Source organism: Caloenas nicobarica, chromosome 26 (assembly GCF_036013445.1).
Source record: "Caloenas nicobarica isolate bCalNic1 chromosome 26, bCalNic1.hap1, whole genome shotgun sequence".
In the NCBI taxonomy this organism is placed as follows: domain Eukaryota; kingdom Metazoa; phylum Chordata; class Aves; order Columbiformes; family Columbidae; genus Caloenas; species Caloenas nicobarica.
In genome coordinates, this window is record NC_088270.1 from 3,055,373 (window position 1) to 3,079,535 (window position 24,163).

At 42.2% G+C, this 24,163-nt stretch overlaps 1 protein-coding gene across 4 annotated transcripts in view; it reads left to right on the plus strand.

Annotated features, from left to right (window-relative positions):
- Positions 1–24,163, plus strand: part of FLI1 (Fli-1 proto-oncogene, ETS transcription factor) — a 71,133-nt gene that overhangs the window by 14,678 nt on the left and 32,292 nt on the right. The window lies entirely within an intron of this gene.

Here is a 24,163-nt window from a genome sequence, read left to right on the forward strand (position 1 = left end):
GACTCTCTGACAGCTAGTTTTGCTGACGGAGCACGATCAGATGTGGTCAGGATGATCCTGGGCGACGTTTGCATCCTCTGGGGATGTGACGTGCATGTGTGAAGTTGTTATCAGAGTTTTTTAACCCAAAGCTCAGGGAATTCCATGGATATAAACACGTATTATGGGATCAGCTCAGGGCTGTAAGTCATCTTTCCCCATCATGCGCTGACTTAGGCCACATGTGATACTGCTGAGCCAATGCACCGGGTCTAGAATGCGCCTTTATTTCTTCATAAAGAATCATTTGAGGGGAATTAGATCACTTACTGAGGTATCGGACGGTAATTTTTACTGCATTCTTCAATTTATGTGTTTAATACCTGACACGGGAGGCTGGTTTTAAAAGTGACTTCTAAAGCAATACTCTAAAGTCTTTTGTGGAGAAAGAAGAGCAGCAAATCTTTATCTTTATTAGTTCATTCCCACACTCAGTTCGCATTCCGTGAACAGTTGCAGAAGATGATTTGGAGCCAGCGAAACTTGTGACAGTTTGTATTTGCATTAATTTTAAATAGTCTATAACGCTTTTACTATATGCCTCCAAATACTTCAAATCACATCTTCTTTGGGTTAACATCCCGCTTTGGCTTAATTTACATTGCATCTGAGGGGCTTTGGTTTTTATTGCCTCAAATTAAAGCAAAAAAGGGTACATCTAATCTCAGCAAGATGCCCATGCATGGACATCCCCACAATAACAAATGGTGTGGTTTTAAGCTGGTTTAATTGTTTCAGTTCCACTTTACATGTGGATTATAATTAAAGTAAATACACTTGCCAAAGCCTGACTGTTAATAAAAAAAAAGCACATTTTGTGTAACTGTTGCTTTCATTCCATGAAAATGTATTTATCTGTATGTTCTGGACGTAAGAGAGAAATTATCTGAAGGACATTCAATGGTAATTTGGCATTACTCAGGTAGAGGACAAAACCATCTGAAATTTCCAGGGCATAAATGATGATATTTCCTGATAGTCCCTATTCAGGTGACATTGATATTGCATAATGGCTTTCTAACAGCAAAAACCTGTTACAGATGTTTTGTAATTGGGATATTTTTATGATGCTACTTCATTTTCCCTCCAAGACGTGTATGCAAACACGTGTTGTTTGCCATGGTATGAATTTACAATCGCCATAGTGCTGGGTACTGCCGACTCGAGGGGTTCAGTACTAACAGGAATTTCCTATGCAAGTGAGAAAAAGGTAAATTATTTCAGAGCTGGTAACTACGCAGCTCTGCCACTCTCTACTAGAATTGTTCCTGCTATGGGAAGGAAGATTAATCCAGAGCAAACCTAATACACAACAAACCAGCACCAACTGCTTCGATTTTAGGCACTTGGGGTTTCACTCTGAGGCTTTAAAGAGGTGCTGAGAGGCTTGTGTAGATTCTCTCTACCCCTGTGGATTTTACCCTAACAGGATGTGGTCACTTTAAGTAGTAGTGTGCATGTCTTGAAGATTTCATGGCTTTATTTTAGTTATTTATTTTAATTTCGCGATATTCCTGCTGTAAGATGGGGTGGAGGCTCAGCTTCTTTCACTCCTTGCAGCATTTCTTCTGAAGAAAGTCTGGATGTGTGTGGAACAATTCATTGGAGTCTTATGAAAAAGGGACAGAAATGGAGAGAAGCAAAGGGAAAGGTTACACCTCCAAGTGAGGTCTTAGATGACATGCTGATAAGGTGAGATATGCTGGGGGAAGGGCATTTATAGCCATTTTTTGCAGGAAGCAGAGTTGATTTTCTTCAGGTCTCTCTTTCCTGGTCTTACAGAAGATTTCTCAGAAGGGTCAGGCTTGTGAACTTCTGAACATACAACCTCATGGCACAGAGCATCTTCCATTTATTTTCTCTCAGTAAAACATCAGCATGTGAAGTTCTTGTACAGCACCCCTTTGAAAAAGGAAAATTTCTCATTCTGCATGAGTTTACTTGACCACTTAAAGAAAGACCCTGTGTCCCATCCAAGTGCAAGCATGCACAAGCAGGAAAATTAAAGGAGCCAAGGGAGCCTTAACTGCAGATTTTCAGATATTTGTGGGTTTGCTAAACACCTCACATTTCACGGTGTTTGTGCATGAATGTGTGCATGGCTTGCCTAGAAAAAAAGGGTCTAATATGTTAAGTTTAGCTCTACGACTTGGTAAAACAAAGCCCTGTTGCACTTCCATGGGTGATGCCTCAGAACGCTTTCTGAGTGAACAAATGTTTTCTTACAAGGCCATGAGTGTATATTTATAGCTGTTTTCGAAAATACAGACTAAAATATCACCACGTAAATGTGTTTTTTCTGCCTCCTTCTGGAAACAATCCGCCTGATGGCAGACCCAAGTCTTTGCTAACATGGGTTAATAACTTATCACCATATGTATAAACAGCAACGTATTGTACAGGACAACGTATCATCTACTCTACTGAGTTCCAAATATCAAAGCCTTCAAAATGTTCATGCACCTACTGCTTATTTTCTTTCTTCCTCTCATTGCCCAGGCCACATAATTACCGATGCGTATCTACACAGCTACTAACCCTGATCTAGAAACCCGTCTCTTGTAGTAAAGCCGCAAACGTTAACTCCCTCCTCCCCCACCTCCGCCACGAAAAGCTTTTCCTTTAGCTGTAAGACAGAGACCTAAACAAAAGGGATGTATGTTACCGTATGTTACTGTTGAAGACACACAAGCATGTCCTGATAAACCTTCTGTTTACCAAATAACACCAAAAGCAAAATTTTGAAATAATGACCTGACAGGGACCATCAGTATTTGATACCAGAGACACTTTGATGCATCTAATTCTGTTTTGCTTCCATGTTTTGAAGCCAGACCCTAAAACCAGGTATGTAAGTGCATTTTATCTAAGCAAGCAGCTTGATTTGTAAAGGTTCTGGCAGCCTGTAACTCTCATTAGATTTGCAGGTAACTGTTCCCTCTGAAACCCAGGCTGTTTTCTTGGTGCTTTACATGGATTCTGTATGTAAACATGGTGATTAATGTTTGCAAAACTGCCTAAGGGGCATTGAACATTCATCTCTTAGTGGAAATAGATGGGAGAAATAGGTCTAAATCTCACAGATGACTTGCAAAACCGCAGTCTTTGCCTGTCTTCAGCACTGTATGATGATGTAAATTCTTTCTTCTCCTGATTTTTTTCTGAAATACAGTCAGAAACACAGCGCATTAGAGGCTCCTGTAGTAAATGTCATGGATATAGCTAAGCTTACTGTTTATTTGCAGTTATTCTGATCTTCCAGCATAGACTAACCCAGAGCTCAACTGACCACAGGGCTGTAAAGGAGTAAGAATCACGTTAAAAAAAAGTATATACCTCCCACACCCCAGCCTGATCAAGCTGCACACCAGGAATTGAACGTTATCATACTGTCAGTCACGCAGAGGGAGCGAAAATAACATAACGGGCAGGAGAGCCTTTAATTAGTCATTTACTGATTTTTCACTCAGCAAAAACCCTGCCCTTCTTAACTAATGCTGGTTTTGATCTGAGGGGAGGCGATAAATCAGCAAGAATACCCTTTTTTTTTTAAGTTGGTCGATGAGTGAATAAAAGAAACCGGTGTCAGGTATAGTGGGGTCAGTGGAAGGTGTGGTGAGTTTGGGAAACCGATTTTTGTATGATGAGAAAATTCTTGTTTGAATATTTTTTAATAGCAGCTTTCTTTTCAAAAAGAAAATAACAAAAATATTAGGAGAGGTTAAAATACCTTTTTTTTTTTTTACAGTAAAAAGCAGAATTTGGCTCTCTGGTTTCTTCTGAATAGCTCTTCTTGTTGTTCCAAGCTTGATTGACTTATAACTGCATCTGAACCAACCTCCCATCAGTTCCTTTTTATCAGCCAAAGTGAGACTTCCTGTGCTCCACAGTCTGGTTTCCTGATGTGTTTCCTTTTTCCTTTTAACAGAACAAAGGAAACTGTAACTCCTCCACTGCTTCTGTTCCAAATCTCCTTGGGACTTCATGTAATGTTAACATTGAATATCTGCCTTTAATTTTTTTTCCTGCCTAGAGTGATAGTGCCCTCTTCGTATCTAATTGAGCTCTGCATTGGAGGGGCAAGAACTATAATACGTTGTTGAAATGAAGCCACCATGCTCTTGTCTACCAAAATAAAGCAGGAAAGGAAAAATCTTGGCCAAACACTCTGCATGTTACTAGAGATACAGGATTTTTAATATTCTGCTGAAAGCGCTTCTGAACACAACTATTAAAAGAAGCAACTACAGAAGTACCGAGTTCTATGTTAGTACAGAGATAAGCGCAAACATAGGCCCGATTCTGAGAAATATACACTGGATATTTGCAAATTCCCACTGAAATCAGTGCAATTTGTTCATACTGAAAGAGTTTTTTCCATTTATCCAAGGAGAGGGGAAACCGCAAGTTCAGCCTCTCCAGAATAGGTACCTTCTATCCAAAGTTAATTGAAGTAGCAGAAGATTATTGCAGCACATCTGCTAACAAGAAGAGTTTCCAGGGATCCAAGCCTAAAGGAGGAGCAGCAACTATGGTTTTTTAAGCAAGGAAGAGAATTAGCATCATTGCCCTCCTACAGAAACCTTTCTGCAGATTTCACTGTACTGATTTGATGTTTTCTCACGCAATAACAGAATCCTATGCCTTTACATTGAAAAATGTAATTTTTAAATCAAATAATTTCACATTACCTAGGGAAAGGCATTAGAATATGGTATCCCTTCTGTAAAATCTGGTAAAAATCAACGAAGTTTCACCTTTTCTGCTGTGTTCTGTTAATGGAACAATTTCTATACAGTATAATTCAATTTCCATAAAAACTCCATTGATTTAATCCCTGTTAAATTCTGAGGATTTGTCCATGAGGGTCATGTTGCAGTTTAGGACAGACTCCTGATTAGAACCAGAAGTCGTGACTCGTATGATTAATTCCTTGTATTATGATAGTTGTCCCCAGAGGCTCCCACCAAGATGAAGCATGGCACGTAGATAGAATAAAAGACAATAACCTGAGCAGACAAATGAAAAGAAAAAAAACTAGGAGGCAAAATACAGGAAGCAACTGATCACTCCACAAGTCACCATCAGAGAAGCAAAGAGTCCTGGTGGGAGTTTGGACCTTAAACATCCTTACATGAGTTTTACAGAAAAATTACTAGAGCCAGAAGTTATTGATACATGTACAAGCTGAAGTCGATCAGATCACCACTTATAAATTGATCCCAAAAGACTGAAAGTTGTTTTGAGTCTTTATCACAGTTGCTGTGGGTGTCTTTGAGGCAAACTGAGATTCTAGACTAAAGTCTGGGTAACTCCTGGTCCTTCAGAGATGGTTTGCTGCAGCAAGAATAATTTTTCTGATGATAACACTTCCAACACAAACTTGCTTGCAAAATTCATGTGACATGCATGGTAACATCCTTCTTTAATTAGATCTAATATGCACATGTATATCTTTCCACAGCACAAATATTTATGTTTTAGTGATATTTCGAAGAGACATAAACTAGTACATCTGGCTTCATTAGAACCAAGCAGGCTTTAAAAGAAGCATGCACTGAAGTGATTTGTTGGGCAAGAACTCTCAGTGTCATCCTGCAAATATTACCAAAATTGTCTGTAACAGCTCCACTGTGACTAGAGAAAGAATGATCATGTGTTAAGTGAGGAACAGATGCACAGAGAAAAACAGTTTGTCTTATCAGGATCTGGGGGGGGGTTATTTACACACATTTCTTCTGAATCCCATTTTCTACCAGACAAGTGCGCGTGCGAATTTTGTGCATCCTACATTTTATTCGAGTATCTGAGAGCAGAGGTTTTCTCATTCTCACAGAATGCAGGGTGGTTATTAATGGATGGAATAAGCTCACCCTTAGTTGCCTGCTCTTCATTTTTGGTATTCTCATATGTCATCTCTGCTTCAGGAAGGATGTAATTATGGTTGATCGTTAGTGTTGTGAATTATTTGTGCTGCAGTAGTGCCTAGAGACCAGAGCGGTCCCTGTTGTACTAAGCATCGTGTGTAACAAGAGATTCTCCTTCTAAATTCCTGAGGAGTGAAGAAAAGTTAAGGCACTTGATTCAAACTCCAGAGTGGAAGCAATTCTTGAGCTGTCAGACATGACCATGCTTTATTGTTCCTTTGCCAAACTCTTCCAGGTTTCTGTAAAGGATGGATGGATTCCCTTTCCACCACCACTGCTCCCCACTGAAAAGGACTTCCATAAGTCTCCCAGCTTAAACAGCACTTTCCCTTCCCCAATATTACGCCCCAGTGTGTTTAAAGACCACTGCCATACCTCTCTAGATACTTGTTCTGCCAGGTTAAACAAAAATCCTCTTATCTCTTTGATAGCCCCCTTCTCCCAGTTTTTCCTTAGCTGCACCTGTTCCCGTCTGAATTTGTCTTTTCCCAGCATGAGTCACTGAGTGGCACACACTGTTCCCAGTGCTTGTCATGAACACACACTGGGAGAAGCCTCCCTGATGCAATTCTGGGATTGCAATGCTTTTGCAACAGTTTTTAAAGTTTTTTTTATTTTTTTTATTACACTTCTGGTGAGTCAGAAAAATCTGCGAGCAGTTAATTCACCCCAGTCTTCATCCTCAGCGATGCCAAACGTGGTTCAGTTGGTTGTTCTGCCACAGGCTTCCTGTATGAGCTCAGGAATTTCACTTCATCTCCTTTTCTCATCTGCAGAAATAAGCAAATCCTTCCTTTCCCTTCTGCCTTGTCTGTTCGATTTGGAGTAGATGCTCCTACATGGTGAGACTGATTTAGTTTCGACCTGTGAGCCGCAGCTGCAATGATCTCAGTGCATGTCCTGCAATGCAATATAATTAAAAGAAACAAACCCAGTTGTTCCTGCCATTATGTTCTTTACAAATAAAAGTTCAACAGCCTTCTGCCATGTTCCTGAGACGCTGGCATAGCCAGCAATATTTTGAGTCATGCACTTATTTGTATCGTGGGTTTGTAGCTCTGATGGGCAGGCTTGTTTTCGCTTAGAGCAAAGACCATTACAAGCAGTCCAGAAGGATGTCTTACCCTTTTGCAGCTCTAGGATTGGTCGTTTCAAAACTAGCAGCTGCAGACTCACAAAAATAATTTTTAAAAGACTTAAATAATTATCATAACCCTAAACCACAGAAACCCTATTTGTGAGCAGCACTTTTCTCACCACGCACAGTTCTGTGCCAGTCTGAAGGAGCTTTAGCTGAGGCGCCACGCAAACGCGTTTGGAAACGTGCGATGTGGAAGGTGTGTGTACACCAGCAGAGAGGTGAATCGTGTTTGTAACAGGTCCATGTAGCGAAGGAGCAGAAAGTGAAAAGAAATCCCTCCGAATCTTGACAGACCATTCTCCCAAATAAGACGCATTTTTCCGAGCTCTCCTTGCATCCACGAATACACAAGTGCTTCTAGATACTTCACCTCTGTGATCTTAAACCTTTAATAGCGAGTACAAATGTGTATATGTGATTTTTTTTAACAGAGATTAGCAGGCCTGCCACAGTTTGAATTCAGGCAGCAAGACAAAAAGCTGTAAGGAATTTAACTGTGTGCAATGGGCTGTACCTGAGTGTCAGGTGTATCTGCAAATGGGCTTTGAAGCAGAATGTGATATGGACAGTGTCAGCACATGTAGTGTTTATCGACAAAAGCTCAGTGAATGGGCAATATAGTCAGTAAATGAAGTGCTTTTGAGTATCATCAGCTACAGTGGATAAAAGGAGCACCGTTCTTCTACTGAGTATAAATTGCAGGTTAAACCGAGGGAATTAAACAGTTGAAAAATGGATCTGTCTCAGGCAATGTTATTTATATATATATATGTAAAAATGCATCTTTTGCACCTTTGCTGTCCATTGACCCCATCAAAGCCGAACTGGATTCAAACAAGGCTCAGAGGGGTGAGCAGGTCTAAGTGATTATCACTGATTTCTGTAGTGTCGCACACATGAAATGCTTCAAAAGTCATTTTGCAGGACAAGTCCCTGGCTCTAGGCTCTCATCTGAGTCTGTCACTGAACCCAGGACTGCAACGATATGGATTTGTGCAGCCACATACCTGCTTGTGTGCAGAATATTTCATCTGGAGCTGATAAGGCATTGGAGCAGGGCAGGATGACCATCCGCAAAGGAGCTCTGAAAGAGAGATTTGCTGTAAGAACAACAAATACGTTAGGGAAATAAATTTTAAAAAGACATTTTGTGCTTAAAACATGGTAACGATCCAGGACACTTGACTTCCACTCCTGGCTCTGGCAGTGACTTTCCATACAACCACAGGAAGCCACTGAACTTCCAGGCAGGACTGGATATTCCCTGCTTTTCTCTCTCGCCTACCCAGATCCTGAGCTGTTTGGACTAGGAACCATCTTCCCGAGGGTATTGTATTTGCCCAACGCTTGCACGGAGGCAACTCGAGGTTTACTCATCCTGAGTCAGGCGCTGGAGTGTTTCTCCAGGAATCGTGTCCAAGACGTGCACTCAGTTATTCACTCTTTGTTATGACTAACTTAATGGCTTGTATAGATAAGGATATTTCTAGAAGAGAAATATGTTCAGAAACCTGAAGTTATCTGTAGCAAAGTTTTCTTAGCATCTAAGCTCACAATCAGTCATCTATTATTTAGCACAAAGACAACGAGAAAAGATCTCTCATCTGGTATCTGCTCAGCAGATAACAATCACGCTCACATGTCCTTTCTTTTGAAAAAGCTAGACTTTTTAAAGAACGCTGTTCAGTAATTACAGCAGAAACCCGCAAATGGAGACTCCTCTTTCTTACCCAGAGACCCTGAGCAAACCATTAGACCTTTCCGTGCCTTGATTTTCATAATTGTAAAATAATAATGGGTAATGTTCTTCTGAGGTAAGGCTGAAAACTGACAAATCCTCACAGAGAGCTTTGTCAGCATTGGATAGAGAATGCTGGAGGTGCCTGAAACATCACTAGAAAATCATCTCTGAAATAAAGTTCAAAGCAGCTGGATGCAAGAGGGAGGAGTTTTTGCAACTAGGAAAGGAACGACACTATTTATAGGACCTAAAAATGTTCTAGTCACTTATGAAACACAGAAAAAACCAGTCTATTCTCTGAAGCCCATATAACCTAAACCAATTGCATTAACAGAAACATGTTGTATTGAGCTTGTACAGTCCCAGGCGCTCAGCGTGTGCAGGAGGGGTGGTGGCTGCACCCCCTATCATCTGCTCAGCACTGCGCACTCTCATGGACAGTTTTTTCTTTCCAGCCCTGATAATCAAAGATGCAAAGGTCACGCTAACTGTGGGTCACTTTTCTCAAGCAGAAAGGTATATAACATGCACGTAAAGCACAAAAAAGTCTTTGCTCTGATGAAAAGAATCTGATGAGCAGCAGAAGAGCAGAGGCAAACCTGCTTGCTCTGCCCTTTCTGCTTGCTCGCTCACCAACTTGCTCTCCGAGCGCTGTTATTGTTTGATTCCAACCTGCCGAGACAGGTGCAAATCTGCCTCCAGATCACACTTGGACATGTGGCGGGCAAATTTTCATGAGGGGCTGCAATAACAAGACACAGCTTTTGTCTCTCAATGCTCTGTAGAACTGGGAACCTCTTCTGCATGCACCTGACAGTGGCTGCGAGCAGGGACGCAGCGCCCGGCTTGCTAAAAACTAGTGCTTTCCAGTGAGGGGAGGGCACACTGGGAGGTTTGCACCATTTTGTCTTGTCAGACAGTCATTTAGCAAGTGCCATTTGTTGCAAGCTGATTATTAAAAAACAAAAGGGAGAGAAAAATGCAGTTAAAATGAGTTTTGCCTTCCAAGCAAGCTCGGAGCCTTCCCCCCCTGCTTCGTAGAGCTCCAGAGCGTGGTCGGGCGTGGGAGCGTTGCAGGAGTGGAAACCCTCATCACAGGTGCCAATATTTCACTCAGAGAGGCTGGTTCTTTACTTGTCCTAATAAAAAAGGTGTACAGGGTCAATAAAGAGATGCACAAGATTAGCCAGACAGGTAACCTGAGTCTTCGTCTCTTGATATTCACTTGCTCTTCTGTGCAGAAGCGTTAGCGTGTTTTAGAGGAGTGCTCCTTATTTTAACCGGCTCAAGGCGCACAGGACCTTACTTAGTGCAGGAGCTGAGAAATGTACCATGAAGACCAAGTTTTCTCTGTCTAGTTGTACCTGAGGCAAGGTGGAAGTAATTTTTAGAAACACTAGGAAATTCACATACCTGCATACAAACAACTGGAGCATCATTATAAATTCATTCTACTGAAGGTAATGAAGAAAGCCTGTTTTTTTACCTCCCGTATTTTTAGATGGACAACTGTATTGCAGATTGGATGAGCAGAGGTCTGATCTAACTAAATGCGGAGAAAGTGGTATGTGGCTTGAGGAACACAAACAAACAAGGGACATGCCCCTGCAGAAAAAATCTAAGAAATGTGAGGACCGATTCCGCCGACAAGAGTTATCAGGCAGGTGAAAACAGCAAACAAGAGTGGTGCGGTTGTGAGCTGCCTGTGCATTAATATTCTCGTGTCACCAAGCTGGGCTCATAATAAACACTCCATATGATACAAGTGCACGTGTCAGGAGGCATCTGGTTCTGGAGACCACATGGCCGGAGAGGCTTTGAAAAATAAGAGAAAGAAGGAACAGGACAGTACGGGGCTGAGTTCTGTAGCTGGATGCCACGGCAAGGCTGTTGCCAGCTCTTTTGGTATTTTCATCTGGAAAGCCTGAATTGCATTCTAATTACATAAGAATATCAGCATTTATTTAATAAAAATGAGTTTATTAGCATCACAGGGAAGAGCTAGAAATTATGTCCTAAAAAGATTAGAAGCCCGGTTATAAATACAATTAGACTTCTAATGAAGATTGTGCTCAATTAAAAGGCTCTTGGTGCATGTCTACATGGGCCCTTCCAGCTGATCTGAGCCAGAAAAGCATGAAGCCTGATGCAGAGACACTTGTGCTTGTACAAAGAAGAAAAATAAAAGAAAAAAAGCTTAAAAAAGGATGGCTTTAGGGGTCTAATTTTTGGCTGCGAGTGACGAATTGACAGGCAAGGAGACAGGCAGATCTGTAGGCGCTGACAGGGTCTAAATGCCGAGGATGCCCAACGGTGACTTTAAGGGTTGCAAGAAGATTCAAGATACCTTAGAGCAGGGCTGTCCAAATCAGAATTAAACCTGGCAAAACCCCAGGAAAAGCCTTTTTGGGAGACAAAGTCAGATAAGTTGTTTTCTGCCCCCGCCAGCCCATTCCGGTTCTATTATTCCCTCTATCACACAAATGATAAAAGGAGGAGTGGGTTGAATCATGTTTATTAATTCAGAATGACAATAGGACACCTGGACTAGCACCTGTCAGAATATGATGCAAATTAGCCTGGGAAATCTGGTCTTGATCAGCGCAACCATAATGAAGCGCTAATAGAACTGATAATGATTTGAACAGTGTTCATAGGAACAAGCTTTGCTCGGATATTGGCTCAATTGCATTAATTAATATGGTACATACAGAAATGTGGCGTTGCTCCCATTCATCGGGACTTCCTGGTGCTTTTCTGTTGCTGTTTGTTTTTTAAACAGACAAACCCGGGACTTATTATATTTGCAAACAATGGCATCATGGAGATGCTCTGTTTTACTGCAAAGATAGAGGGGGACGATGTTTGAAAGCTTAAATTTAAGCAGTATTTCCTTCTCTTTTCTCAAAGGAAAGGTTAACATTTGCTAATAACTGTCACAGGCTGTAAATGGCCTAAGTGTCATAGGATGGATTTTTCTGATTGCTTTTAGTTGAGGTTTTTCGAGACCATGGAGTGTCAACGAAGAAATGAGCTGAACATTCATGAGCCGTTCCTCAGTTGAACAAACCTCAGGAGATGTCACTGAGATAAGAGAAAACTGTTCTGACAATGAAGTAATAACAGGTTCTTTGCTTCCTGAGTCGCACTATTTTTTATCATTATTATTTTAATGTTCCTTACTCTGTATCTCTCACTGAGATAAACTGGTCTGCATAGATGGATATATGCTTGCATAGGTTTTGTGAGTGGGTGGAGAGTTTTTTACCCTACAGAGATATTGAGTTGTTATATTATCTATTTCATCTCCCATATGTGCTTCTTTTTTTTCCCCTCTATCAAACTTCAGGCCAAATTTAGATGATGGGAATGAATTAGAAAAAAGTCTCTTTACAATGTTCAGATTGGCAAAAAGATGGCAAGGCTCAGAATGTGTAAATGATCTTTCCATTAAAATTATTAATTTTTCTGAATGCCTCCCCAGGAGAAAGGGATAAATGGGAAGGCATTTCATGACCCTACCTGAAAATAAAGGACATGGAAATGATTCTCCAAAGAAAGAGAATTCCAGGAGTGGATTAATGTGTCCTGAAGAGTGAGCCCTGGGTTCCGATAAAAGCATTTTGGTGTCATCAGTTTATTTGTTAATAGGATGCAAAATGCACAGAATTTCTGTCTCAGTGTAGGGTAAACTGCATTTTCAGAAATTCAGGACCACTGACATATGTGGGGTTTGGTTTTTTCTCATGACATATTATTGTGCGTTTGTAAATCTGGTGAAGCAAATAGATTTGGGCCAAACACGCTGGTTACCAGGGCTCCTGTTTGTGCTGCAGAGAAATCCCCAAATCCAGCAAACTCTCAAAAAGCAAAGAAAAGCAGAGAGGGAGCTCTGCAAGTTGAGCAGGGAGCACATTGGGTGAAGCGCATGCAAACGTCCAGCTGACACAAGCTGCATCCACTCCCATGAAAAACTTCATAATAATCTGTGCAGAACCTCACTTGAGGATAAACACAATAATTCTATAAATACCCCAGGCCGTTTCCTGTTGTTCTTACTGCAGCTTGCATAGGGTTTGTGTCTGGGTGAGGGTGTGACTATAATCCACATAGTCACACATACATTAACCTCCTCTGCTGCTCCGGCTGGTTGTGTCATGGGCTTGAGTAAAAATGGGTTTTTCTTTCTAAACAAATGCATTATTTGTCAGTTAACCTCTGGTTCATTCTGCTGAACGTAACATTAAGCAGTAATGAATTGAGCAATATTCTTTATGTAAAGAATTAAGGCAGCAAAATGTTAAGCTCTTGTGCTTGTGAATAGAGTTGACCTGAATACAATGAGTCACAGTCACATACACTTTTCATCCCCAATTATTTCAATTTATGCACATTCTTATTTTTGACCATCATACTTAAATTAAACACACCTTAAAACAGAAATTGAGACAAGCAAACTCCTCCTGGAATGTTTTCTGCTTCATACTTATTGCATTGTGCGTTTTGTTTAAGTGGATTTGTTATTTTACTGAAAACAGAAGCAAAAGTTACACTTACAACGCTTGTTAATTCCATAAATACAATGGGCAGAATGCAAACAAATTGCAGAGGGAGGCCCCTAACTTCTAATGCATGAATTAAGTCTTTAGGGGACTAGACTGAAAGTTCCTGTAACTATGTAATTGTTAATTCAGCAATTTCATTCAAACCAATATTTTTTTTTTAAATAGCGTTGGCTACGTGCTCTTTACTCCACAGGACGAACTAAAAACCTGTCTTATGAATACTTGCTGAATGGATTAGACTTTCAACCTAAATTAAGCCAAAAAAGAAGGTGGGCACCTCCAAAGGAGACACTTTACTGCTTAAGTCTTAAAAAACTCCCTCCTAAAGTGAAATACAAACCCAGATTTATGTTACCCAGACTTACTAAGCTTGGATCTGCCTTTTAAATATGTGGTCAGTTTTAATCAGATGGTCAATCCCATCTTCATTCAACAAAAGCAATTTTAAATGGTTCCTTCAGTTAATATGAAAAAATGGTTAAAGAAGAGAATTTGGCCAAGATAGCAGGAGATGGACAAACTGAGGAGAAACTGCCCCATTTGTGAAAGGAACCAGGACCCAATAGCTAACCCTTTTGCTGCTGTCCATAAGAAAAAAAATGTTAATTTTTGAAAAGGATAATTGTAAAACAATTTGTCTGTGAATGCAAACAAACAAGGCAGAGTGGGTGTGTGCAATGGATATGTTTGGTGTGAAAGGCGAGGAAGGAAATGGGAATAGCAGGCAAGTACAGGGAGAAAAGGGCCTGATGAATGAAACAGAATCCTCTGTTCCTACTCGTGTTTATTGAGGATTTTTTATGTTGAGTTAAGGCAGAGAGTGGGTTTTTCATAAGCTTTAAATGAGGGATAAAATGTATTCCACTTCATTGATTCATATTTATTCCTTTGAAGAGATCCCTAAAGAAAATATCTCATGTATCACACTGTAGCTGGGCATCTAAAGTAGTGTCACGAGAATCCAAATCACCATTGCCATTGCATTTTTTCAGCTGCTTCCCCTACACTTTGTTGTTTTTCTAGAGCCAGAGACATGGTCTGATCTGATCTGCAGCCACTGGAAGCTGATTGAGACTCTCCTGCGAAGACAAAACCAGAGGGTGCTCTGTGGTCTCTGCTTCCCCACACCCACATTTATCTGCAGCATTAACACGTTACCACATATAAGCTTTTGCCCCACCAGCTCTTGTTGGGAGATGACTCATATTTCCAGGTAGCCTGATCTATTCTCACACCTGCAGGTGGAGGTTTAGCAACATTAATATTTATTTTTGCCCCTTCATTAGCTGTATTGCTTGGTACATGCCAGACCTCCGATCCTGTAGCCGTTTGTGGTTTGGCAAATGAAATCAGCCAGAGCTAAGAACTACATAGATTTTCTTAAAACATGTCTGAGCACCTAAATACATCTTTAGGTGTCTGTATAACCTCTTGAAAATATCATTAAAAGTCTATAGGCTATTGTAATTTTGCCGAGACAGATAATGCATATTGTGTGCGTTTGAGTTGGAGTCGTTCATGCATTCACATCTCAGTGCATCAATATGCAAAGAGCTACACAGAAGATTTGACCATATATCGCTTCAAGGACGAAGGCAGAACTTCTGCTGGCTTTGCTGGCATGGTAGCAAACCTAAAAAGGCTCAATTGGCCCTTTCTCCAAAAGCTGTACCAGAATTTACTCTGTGTTTATATCAGGGATGTATACAAGAAGCTTCATGCTAGATACAGTCTGACTTTTTTCAACTTGGTGTCTTTTTGTCAGAAAGATGCAAGTTTATCCAAGTCCTACCTCTTCACTGGAAAGCCTGATTTTTCGGCCAGTTTTCTCATTTGCTGAAAGCCCTTCTTTGTGCTTTCTCAAGTTTTCCAAGTTTTGTTTTGAAACTACTCTTTATTTAGAAACATAAGCCAACTGCAATATTTTAAGAAAAATGAAGAGGTTAAAACTGAAATGAAACACAATATCTGAAACAAAATACTTTGGTTAACTTAAGGTGGACTTCTCTGGATAATAATTTTGACTTTTTGTCCAACAACAGGAGTGGAAAATTTCTCACAGACTCCATAATTTTCTCAGGATTTGAAAACAGCATCTCACCACATTGTGGGTTTGTCCATCTTTTACCCTGTGGCCTTGACACCCCCTCATTTTGCACAGAGAACTTTCACTCGAGTTGAACAAACAATTTTGCTGCCTAAATGCTAAATGAGTCCACATCTCCCAAATACAATATCATTTTAGTATTGAAACGACAAGATCATCTTTTCTGTGCCTCCTGTACGCTTCCTGCTCACTTGAAAGCTGAGCAGATGAGGTATACTGAGGTGTGAACATTATTAGTGTATTTGTTTTTATTGTGAAAGCACTAAGAGGGCAGAGATACAGACCAAGACCACATATGGACCAGTGTGCCAAGGTGCTAGGCTCAGAAAAGAGGAAAAAAAACCCTAACAGCCCATTCCCTCAAGGTATTTACAAGCAAAATGTTAAGTGAACAGTAATATATCCCTTGCACTGCCCTATCCGCCTGGATATACGTGCAGATATTGCCTGAAACTTAATGTTGGTATTGGTTTGGGACTATGCCAAGGCATACCTCGATCCGCTTTCTTTTTTTTTAAGCCCTCGATTTCACTAACAAATCAGAAATGGGTCTTTGAAGGCTGGTTGGTTGTTGTTGTTTTGTTTTGTTTTTTCTGCAATGCTCTTATTTTCTTCAGAAAGAACCGAGCAAAGACAAGAGCAGAACCGCACCCGGCTCTGAGCCAGGTAAAGACAGTGGTAAGAGGCTGCCAGAGATGACACCCAAATTCCTTAGGCTGGGTTTAACTCCTTCTCTGAAGTGGCCTGAAAAATCCCAGCCAAGCTGATACCTATTTTTTAAATCCCTGTAAGAGTTTTAATAGCAAGCGAGCGTAGGTTCTCGCTTTTGCACAGAAACCGTCGTTGCCTCTCTATAGGGTGGCTGTCTGGTTAGCACAGTCAGAATTAGGAGGGGGGCTATTTTATTAGCCGGTAAAGCTGATTGATTTATTAGAGCAGAAATCTCTCGCTAGCTCCGATGCAGGTTATTCTCCAAATGCAAACTCTATTTCATTTCACACACACAAAATAGCCAAAGCGCCTGTGTTATGAATAGGCCCCTTTGTTACCCTGCGAATCGACAAGACAGACTGTTTAGTTCATGTCTGTACATTAGCAAAGGAGGACAGGGTCTGTGAGACAGATGTGGCCTTTAATTGCATGGAAATATTAGAAGATCGTTAAGCCATTTTTGACAGGGTTTTCCTCTGACGGAGGGAGTAGAACCGTGTTTCAGGGAAGGCGCAAGGAGCAGCCCTGTCTTGCCAGCCCCACAAATAGAACCTTGTCCTATTCCCTCACCCCAACGCTAAATAAAACCAGAGGAGATTTAGTCAGAAGCCCCATTTCCCTGCCAGAGCTGCAGAGCTACATCTCAGAAAGAACTCTCTTTAAATTGCATCTGATAAAAGGCTTTTCAACACAGCTCAGGGGACTTGCCCTGTTAGAGATAAGGCCAGCCCTATCTGCTCTGCTAAGAACATGGAGATGTGCCGAGACGCCTGCTTCTTATTTATGTTCGCATGATTTGAGCGTAAGAAACGCTTCAGCAAAAGGCAAAACATAGTGCAGTCATCTCAGAAAACATCACAGCGTTGCATGTTAAGGTTGTCCTCTATAGGAACATGAGCTTTTGGGGTGAGCCTGGCGTTTAGTTTTAGTTTAGGTGCACACTTTGAACAGCGTTTGGTTGCTTTGCATTGGTTTTCATGCTGTAAAATTAATATAACAAGCTCATGTCTCTGCACGGCACCCGTGAGATGCTGGCTTTGTCTATTAGAGATGTTGCTATGAAAGCAGGAGCCTGACAGCTCCGTATTCACAGTTATCAAGTCAGAGCTGATGATTTTCACTAAAAAAATCCTAACCAAACTAAAAATATCACATTAATTGCTACAGGTGGGGATTTGCTGGAGATCACTGGGATGCAAAGCTAAGTGACCTACACGAAGCCATAGCACTGAATAGGTCTCCGTGCTGGGATTTAACTCCCGAACACTCTGTGCTCCATGTCTTGCCTGCTTTCCCTGCAGCGAAATATCTGAAACTCCCTGTCATCAACTTGTTCACGGCTCCTGCTTCACCAGGACCGAGGACAACCAGAGAAAAAGCCTTTAGATCTCACAGGTGTGGAAAACCATCCCTGAGCACAGACCTCTGGAGGTGGCAGCAGCAAAGGATCTCATTTATCTGAGCAAGGCTCAGAGCCCTTCTCCATGCCACGCTGATAAAACCAACAGACTCTCTGTTAATGGCTCCTGATAAGAGATTTCAGTGAGTTTTTTGCTCAGTCCCACAGGAGAACAGCTTTTGCTTTTGTCTAGCAGTTCTAGCCCTAGGATAACACTTGCTGCTTCTATGACCCCCTTCTTCCAAGGACATCGGATCACACTATAAATTCTGAGCTCTTTTAGGAGCAGGTATCATACGGATAGGGAAACTGAGGCACGGGGACATTAACAAAGCTGTAAAAAAGCCATTTTAAAATTTGTATTCTCATATTATCTGTTCTTGAGTTAGCCAGAAGGCGGCATTCACTGGCTGATTCTAGTAGACAGGACACAAGAGATGGAATTAGAAGTATATATTTAATCTGTATGTTTGTCTTCAGCAATAGCTTTGCTATAGCATCAGCCATCAGAAGCTATTTTACTATTGCAGTTTCCTGAAACATGAGTGTTTGTAGTGTAGTCTTTCCTCTGTGGTGTTTGATATCACTAAGAGTAGCACCTTGTCAACTCCTTTTTATATTGCAATGTTAACTGTGGGTTCCAACCCAGGTGCCAGTATGGGATTTGGACATTTCATCCAAGAGGTGGGAGCGGTGGCTATCCCTGAATCGAAAATTAAAACACCAGAGTTTCTTCGTAAAGAAATGAAAAGCCCCTGAGAACTTCCAGTGGTGTAACCCGGGTTTTCCTGTTCAAATATCTCGATGGAGATTGACAAAGAAAATATCTTGGTGTAATCCTGCTGAGCTGTTTTCCTTGGAATGCCACGGGCAGGCTCGTTCGCAAAATCTCTGCTTTTCCTATAGGCGTATGCAAGAAACAATCTTGTCGATGGAGCCGCAGGGGCTGGGCTCGGCGCACAAGAAAAACACGGATCTGTGCCATCCCAGCGGGGTGGCAGCTGTCAGCTCTGCTGCCAAGTGGAGGAGACCAGTTTGGAACTGGAGCAGGAGCCGGCACAGGCTGGGTGTTCTGCACAAGGCATCAGTGCTCGGCTGGGCAGTGATGGCACCTCTATTTGCAGCCAGGGTCAGCGGGCAAAGGAATTGGAAAACCTGGTCTGGGTATTGTTGCCAACTCTTTCGGCTGGTCAGTCTCATGAGTTTTAAATCCCAAATTTTAGAGGGATTCAAGGGACTGGGGCTCCCAGCTCCCGCAAAATGTGTGTGTGGTTTGTGTAACTTCAGGCTCTTGTGAAAATCTCAACCTTGGGACTTGTTAATCCCGTTTTTTCTCGTTAAGAGGCAGATAACAGCTTCACAGGGTTCTATCAAGTGTCTGCATATGCTTCTGGGGGCCGAAGTAGGTTCCTATGAGTCCTGAACCACCTCCCGCATTTCCTCTTATCTTTGTGCTTCATGTGATGCACACTTGACAGCGAGCCTAAGCAACCAGCTCTGCGCTGAAAAACCGAATTTCTGCCCTGAACATCACGAGCACTGAGACCCTGAATGCAGATTTAATCCCAGCGTAGCTCAGGAACTGGGACCAAATCCAGAATGCAAACAGACTCGAGCCCAAACGCTTGAAATCTCAAGCCAGATCTGGTTTAGGATTCAGTGTTTGCCCCCTTTGCTATAGTGTCCAGACCTTGCGATGTGCACTGTGGATGTGGGTGACAGATTGTGCCTTTTATTTCCTTGCGGCTGAACCTTTCCATCACTAAGCACTCCCTTGGTAAGAGGCGTTGAGATTTGCTCAGGACTCCTACCCCTGTTTCACACACCACGCTCTCTCCTGGAGACTCCACTTTGATTCTTTCATGCTGTTGTTTTTCCTTAGTCTGGAATAAGTCATCTTGGGCTGAAAGTGCATGTTTTGTTCTCTGCGGATGGAAACATAACAGCACCCGATGAAATGTTTCCTGATGGGCTTCCTGCGATTGTGAAGGGAATGGTGTCAGAGAACAAAACAGGATACGATTGCGGTGTTTGTGAATGTAACTGGGACAATGGTATCAAAGTGAAATAAAAAATAATGAATGGGCAGCAGCGTAGCGGTGAGTCAGAGCTCAGAGGAACCTGAAATACTTGTGTCTCTCCAAACTGCCACCTCCCAGGTCTTGAATTCCTGGGAGAACACTCTTTTTCTAGTTTCCAGTGCTTTGGAGGTAGAAACCTGAACTGAAAAGATAATTTTTTTTTGGTTTGCACCTGTTCCTTTGTGCTTTTAAGGCTCCGTTTTATGTTCTTTCCCAAGGCACACATGGGTGTGACATAGCCCCTCTCATGACAAACCCCCCATACTTTTGGGTTTCTCATTTTATCATTTTCCTTTCTAGGGTGAATCATTTATTTTGCAAATATTAGATTGCTCTTTGCATGTGGAAAACAAAAGAGCAGGATCGTTATATAGTCTCAGTTTCTGGTCTGAGTAAAAATACCACCAAAAAGCTCTCCTTTCAGAGAAACGGTGGCACTATTGCAACAGGCAAATGCAGTTTAAAGTCAGCTCAGGTTTTCTGAAACAAAGCGCTCGCTCAGTCTGCAAACACCTGATGAAATATTTGCCACCCAAAAGCAGCCTTTGGCACCACATCAAGGAGAGGAGCGGGACAAAGCCGAGGTCAGCCCAGGATTTCTGAGCAAACTGCATTTATTCTTCAGGATAGTTTGGGTTTGTCAGGCAGCCAGGCTCTGAAACCATCTTGCAGTTTCTCGTCCCTGTGTCTTCAGCAGAAAAGACCATAAAAATGCTGCAATAATATTTACCAAAGTGTGTATGTTCACAGTTATATCCACGTGCCTCTGTTTACCAACACATCTGCTCAGTGTAAGTCAATTATTTTACAAGGATGAGGGGAAAAAAAAAATGAAAAGGAAGGTGAACTAAAACTAGGTGGATTTGACTGCCCTGCTCTGGAAAGGAATCAGCCACGTAGTGTCAAGTTATTCTTAGTGAGAAAAGCTGTGGACAGAGATCAGCAGTGATATAAGCTCATTAAACTGGCCAAGGAGAGTGTTAATCTATGGCAAAGGCTGATTGATTTTCTGGAAACATTGCATAGCTTGGAAAAGATCTTGAGAGATCATCTAGTCCTCCCACCGCAGCAGAGTTATGCTGATTAATTCGTGGAGGCGAATCCTTTTGTAGTTAAATTAGCTGCCAAAAAATGAAACCTGGCTCAAGCCAGGCCAGTGGCAAAGCTCCCAGCGCTTTTAAGAGGCTTAAGGTTTTACCCCCAAGGTTCAGGGCTCATCCCAAATCATCTCACGGGTGTGAAGTACTTGAAATGGGATCTATGGACCCAGAGGTGCGGGTAAATCAGAACAGCAGTCTCTCCAGGATTTCAGAACCTGTATGATCACGATGTGACCCATCTGACGTGTCCAGCCTCAGATTTTACCATATTACTTTTAAGAGGTCAAGAGGCCACAGCAGTAATTTGGGCAGGTTATTTTATTATATTTTCCCCACTTTCTCTCCTACTTCTGTGCTGAGACCGCACAGAATCAGCTCCTGGAGATTCCCCGTGTTTGGGGCTGGTGCCCCTTAAGCCTCCTTATCACCAGCCCTAACACAGCAACTTGCCGTGTGTGTCCTGGTTAGTCCCATTTGGTATTTAGCCTGTTGGAAACAAACCAAAATAGGCTCTGAGCTGATTTATGTGAAGTCTAGACTGAGGGAAAAAAAAGTCGTCGGTCCAGAGCCTATAAATGTGTGTATGAAGTCAAGTGCCTTCCTGAAAACTGAAGTACAGAAGCATGATTTTCTTTTTTCCTTTTTGAGTCAGGTTTTGGGGATCTTGAGACAAAAATAATAAAGCAGTCATTTTCACAGCCTTCTTTTACCCACTTGGCATGAAATTTCATGCAAGCCGTGAATGTAAAAATGAGAAAGAACAATATATTTCCTTATTAGAAATTTTGCAAAATCATTTTGCCCCATTTTTTAGCTGCCTAATTTCAGTGTGTTTTTGCTCATTGTGCCTAACTTATTCCTGCTTTGTTTCCTCCCTGGAGTGAGTTACTAAGCTGTGGTTTCCCATTTATTTGAATTGTGAAGAGCGGAGCAACACAGGACTGAAGGGAGCAGAAAGGCACAGGCTGGGGAACGCATCCCTACAGGTTTCGCCAAGGTCAAGGGCACGGATGAGAACAATCCATTGCCTTCAATTCAGTGCCCAGTCCATCCTAATCTGCTGCCCCAAGACCAACAAGGACTCTACTCCTTTTTAAATTTTACGTTTGACTCATTTTCTTGTAAGGCTGATGTTATCTCGTCTCTGCTTGTTGGCAGCAGAAGCGCTGACTTGTAAAACTGCCATGCCAAAGTGATCTCTATTCGAGGAACGGATCCTCTGCGCTAACCTCAGGCCGTGTGTGAGGCTGGTTGCTGCTGGTACCTTGTATTTGAGTGCTTTGCATTGTACATCTGGGCTCTTAAGACAGTGAACTGTGCTGGTAGCATTCTCTTTAGAAAAACATTTCAAGAGCGATTTTCCTGCAGGACTAAGAGTGGCAGAGAGATGTTATTGGGAAAAAATAAAGTCACCCTTCTAGAGGCAGAAGAAATCTTTCCATGCATGGCATGGTGATTCAAGTACTCAGCATTTTCTTCTCTTATAAGTCAGACTTTGTGGAGGAGGATGAACCTTTGATCTTTAGCGATGCCTTTTAAATGTGGTTATGGCCAGAAAAGTGAACGCGAAGAGCTCAAAGTCAATATTCACTGTAAAAGAATTGCATGCACCTGGAAAGAGCCGTTGTTGTAGATACTGGGTTATACCTGGGATGAAGTTTTCCTTGCCAGTGAACTTTGGATAAGGTTTAAAACCTGAACTTTGAGGTGCCTTGTCCAAAGCAAACCTCGCGAGGACCTGAGGATATCCTGGAGCAAGCTCTATTATTAGTGCAGTCGTCAACGCAGCAAAGACTGTGGATGGAAGAACATCGAGGTAAATTACGATGTTTCCCATCATACGTTTACATTGCACAGTTGCCCCTGGTTTTTACCTCGAGATTGTTTCTCAGACCCATTCTATTCATATATTGGCTCAAATGTCCTGCTCAATTCATTAACTAAGCGAAAACTTTTACTAAAGCCTGCATGCCAGCTCCGCTTCGCAGTAAGTAATCGGAATAACCCACTTGAAGCATTAGTGGGCTGTTATTAATAATAGCCATATCACGTATTCATGTCTAAGGTGTGTGCCAGCTCAAAGGAAAGTTGTTTCGGCACCCGTAGCAATGGGTGTCTTTAATATGAGCCCTGCAAAGGCTGGGGCTGCGCTCTGCAGAGAGCCGAACCCGCCTGCCGCTCCGCCGTGAGCTGCCCTAGACGGGACTTGCCACATTTATGCCAGGAATGTGATTAAAAACTGGAAAAACTGAAGCCAGCCTATTCCCGGAGGCAATATAATGTAACATATACGCCAGAATAACACACACAAGACCCCTGTCTCGGACTCAGCCTGGCCAGCTCAAAGACACAACAGCGTGGGGGGAACCCTGGCGAGCTGTGGCTGCCCAGTGAGGTTATTTTAGCACCTTTCGTGCCTCCATGTGTTTTCCCAGTTGCCCGTTGCCAAACACGAAGTAACTCTTGATTCCAGTGGGACAGAAGCTCTCCCTCCAGTATTCAACTGTTGATCTCTTCCTCGGCCAGAACTGAAGCCAAATGTTTCCTGAACAGATTAGTCCTTCAAAATTGAATCTAGCCAAGCAGACCCTCTGATAGTGAGTAGAAGGAAGGAAGGTCGTACATGTGGTTCATGGCCTGACACTCGGGCAGGACCTCTTCCAAGAGAGTTAAACTCAGTCTCAGCTAGTCCTCACTGCTTAGGGTGGCATCTGAGTGGTCCCTGTACCCTGACCCTGCCAGCTGAAGGTGACCTACTGCTTGCCACCCCTTTGTTTTTCTCTGAAGCTGCCGATATGATTCTGTGATTCTATGATGTACCCACCACGGTGAAGCCGGTGACAGGAGGCGTCGGTGACGTGCCACCCACCTTCCCCTGCATGCCACCAGCGATGCTTGGTTGCTATTTGCATGCACAACCCGTGTCCTAAGCAGGTGTTACAAGCCACTATCTCTGCCTGATCTGCTCTGATCTTCGGTTCCCCTAGAGCCTTGAGTTTGTAGCTTTTGTGGCTGTAACTAACTCAGGGTTTTAGCTCAAATGATTCCTCGTTCAGCAACTGCTTGCTCCTGCCATGGCATTTGAATTTCTTTTCCTGTGTGCGACATTTTTAAAGATGGTGGAGTTTGTAGTCCATATCCGTTCGAGCAGCAAAATGCAGAGTTTCTCGTGCAACTGCTGCCTGCCTGTGAGATTATAATTTATTAGTTAATGACAGTTGCTGCTGCAGGCAGGGTCCAGCAGCCACTTTGTCTTTCAAGGCAGATCCTTATCTGAGGAGGAAGGTTCCTCCATCAGATATTCCATATTTCAGAGGAAAGTGTATGTAAAGGTAGCTGTACTTGGATGCAG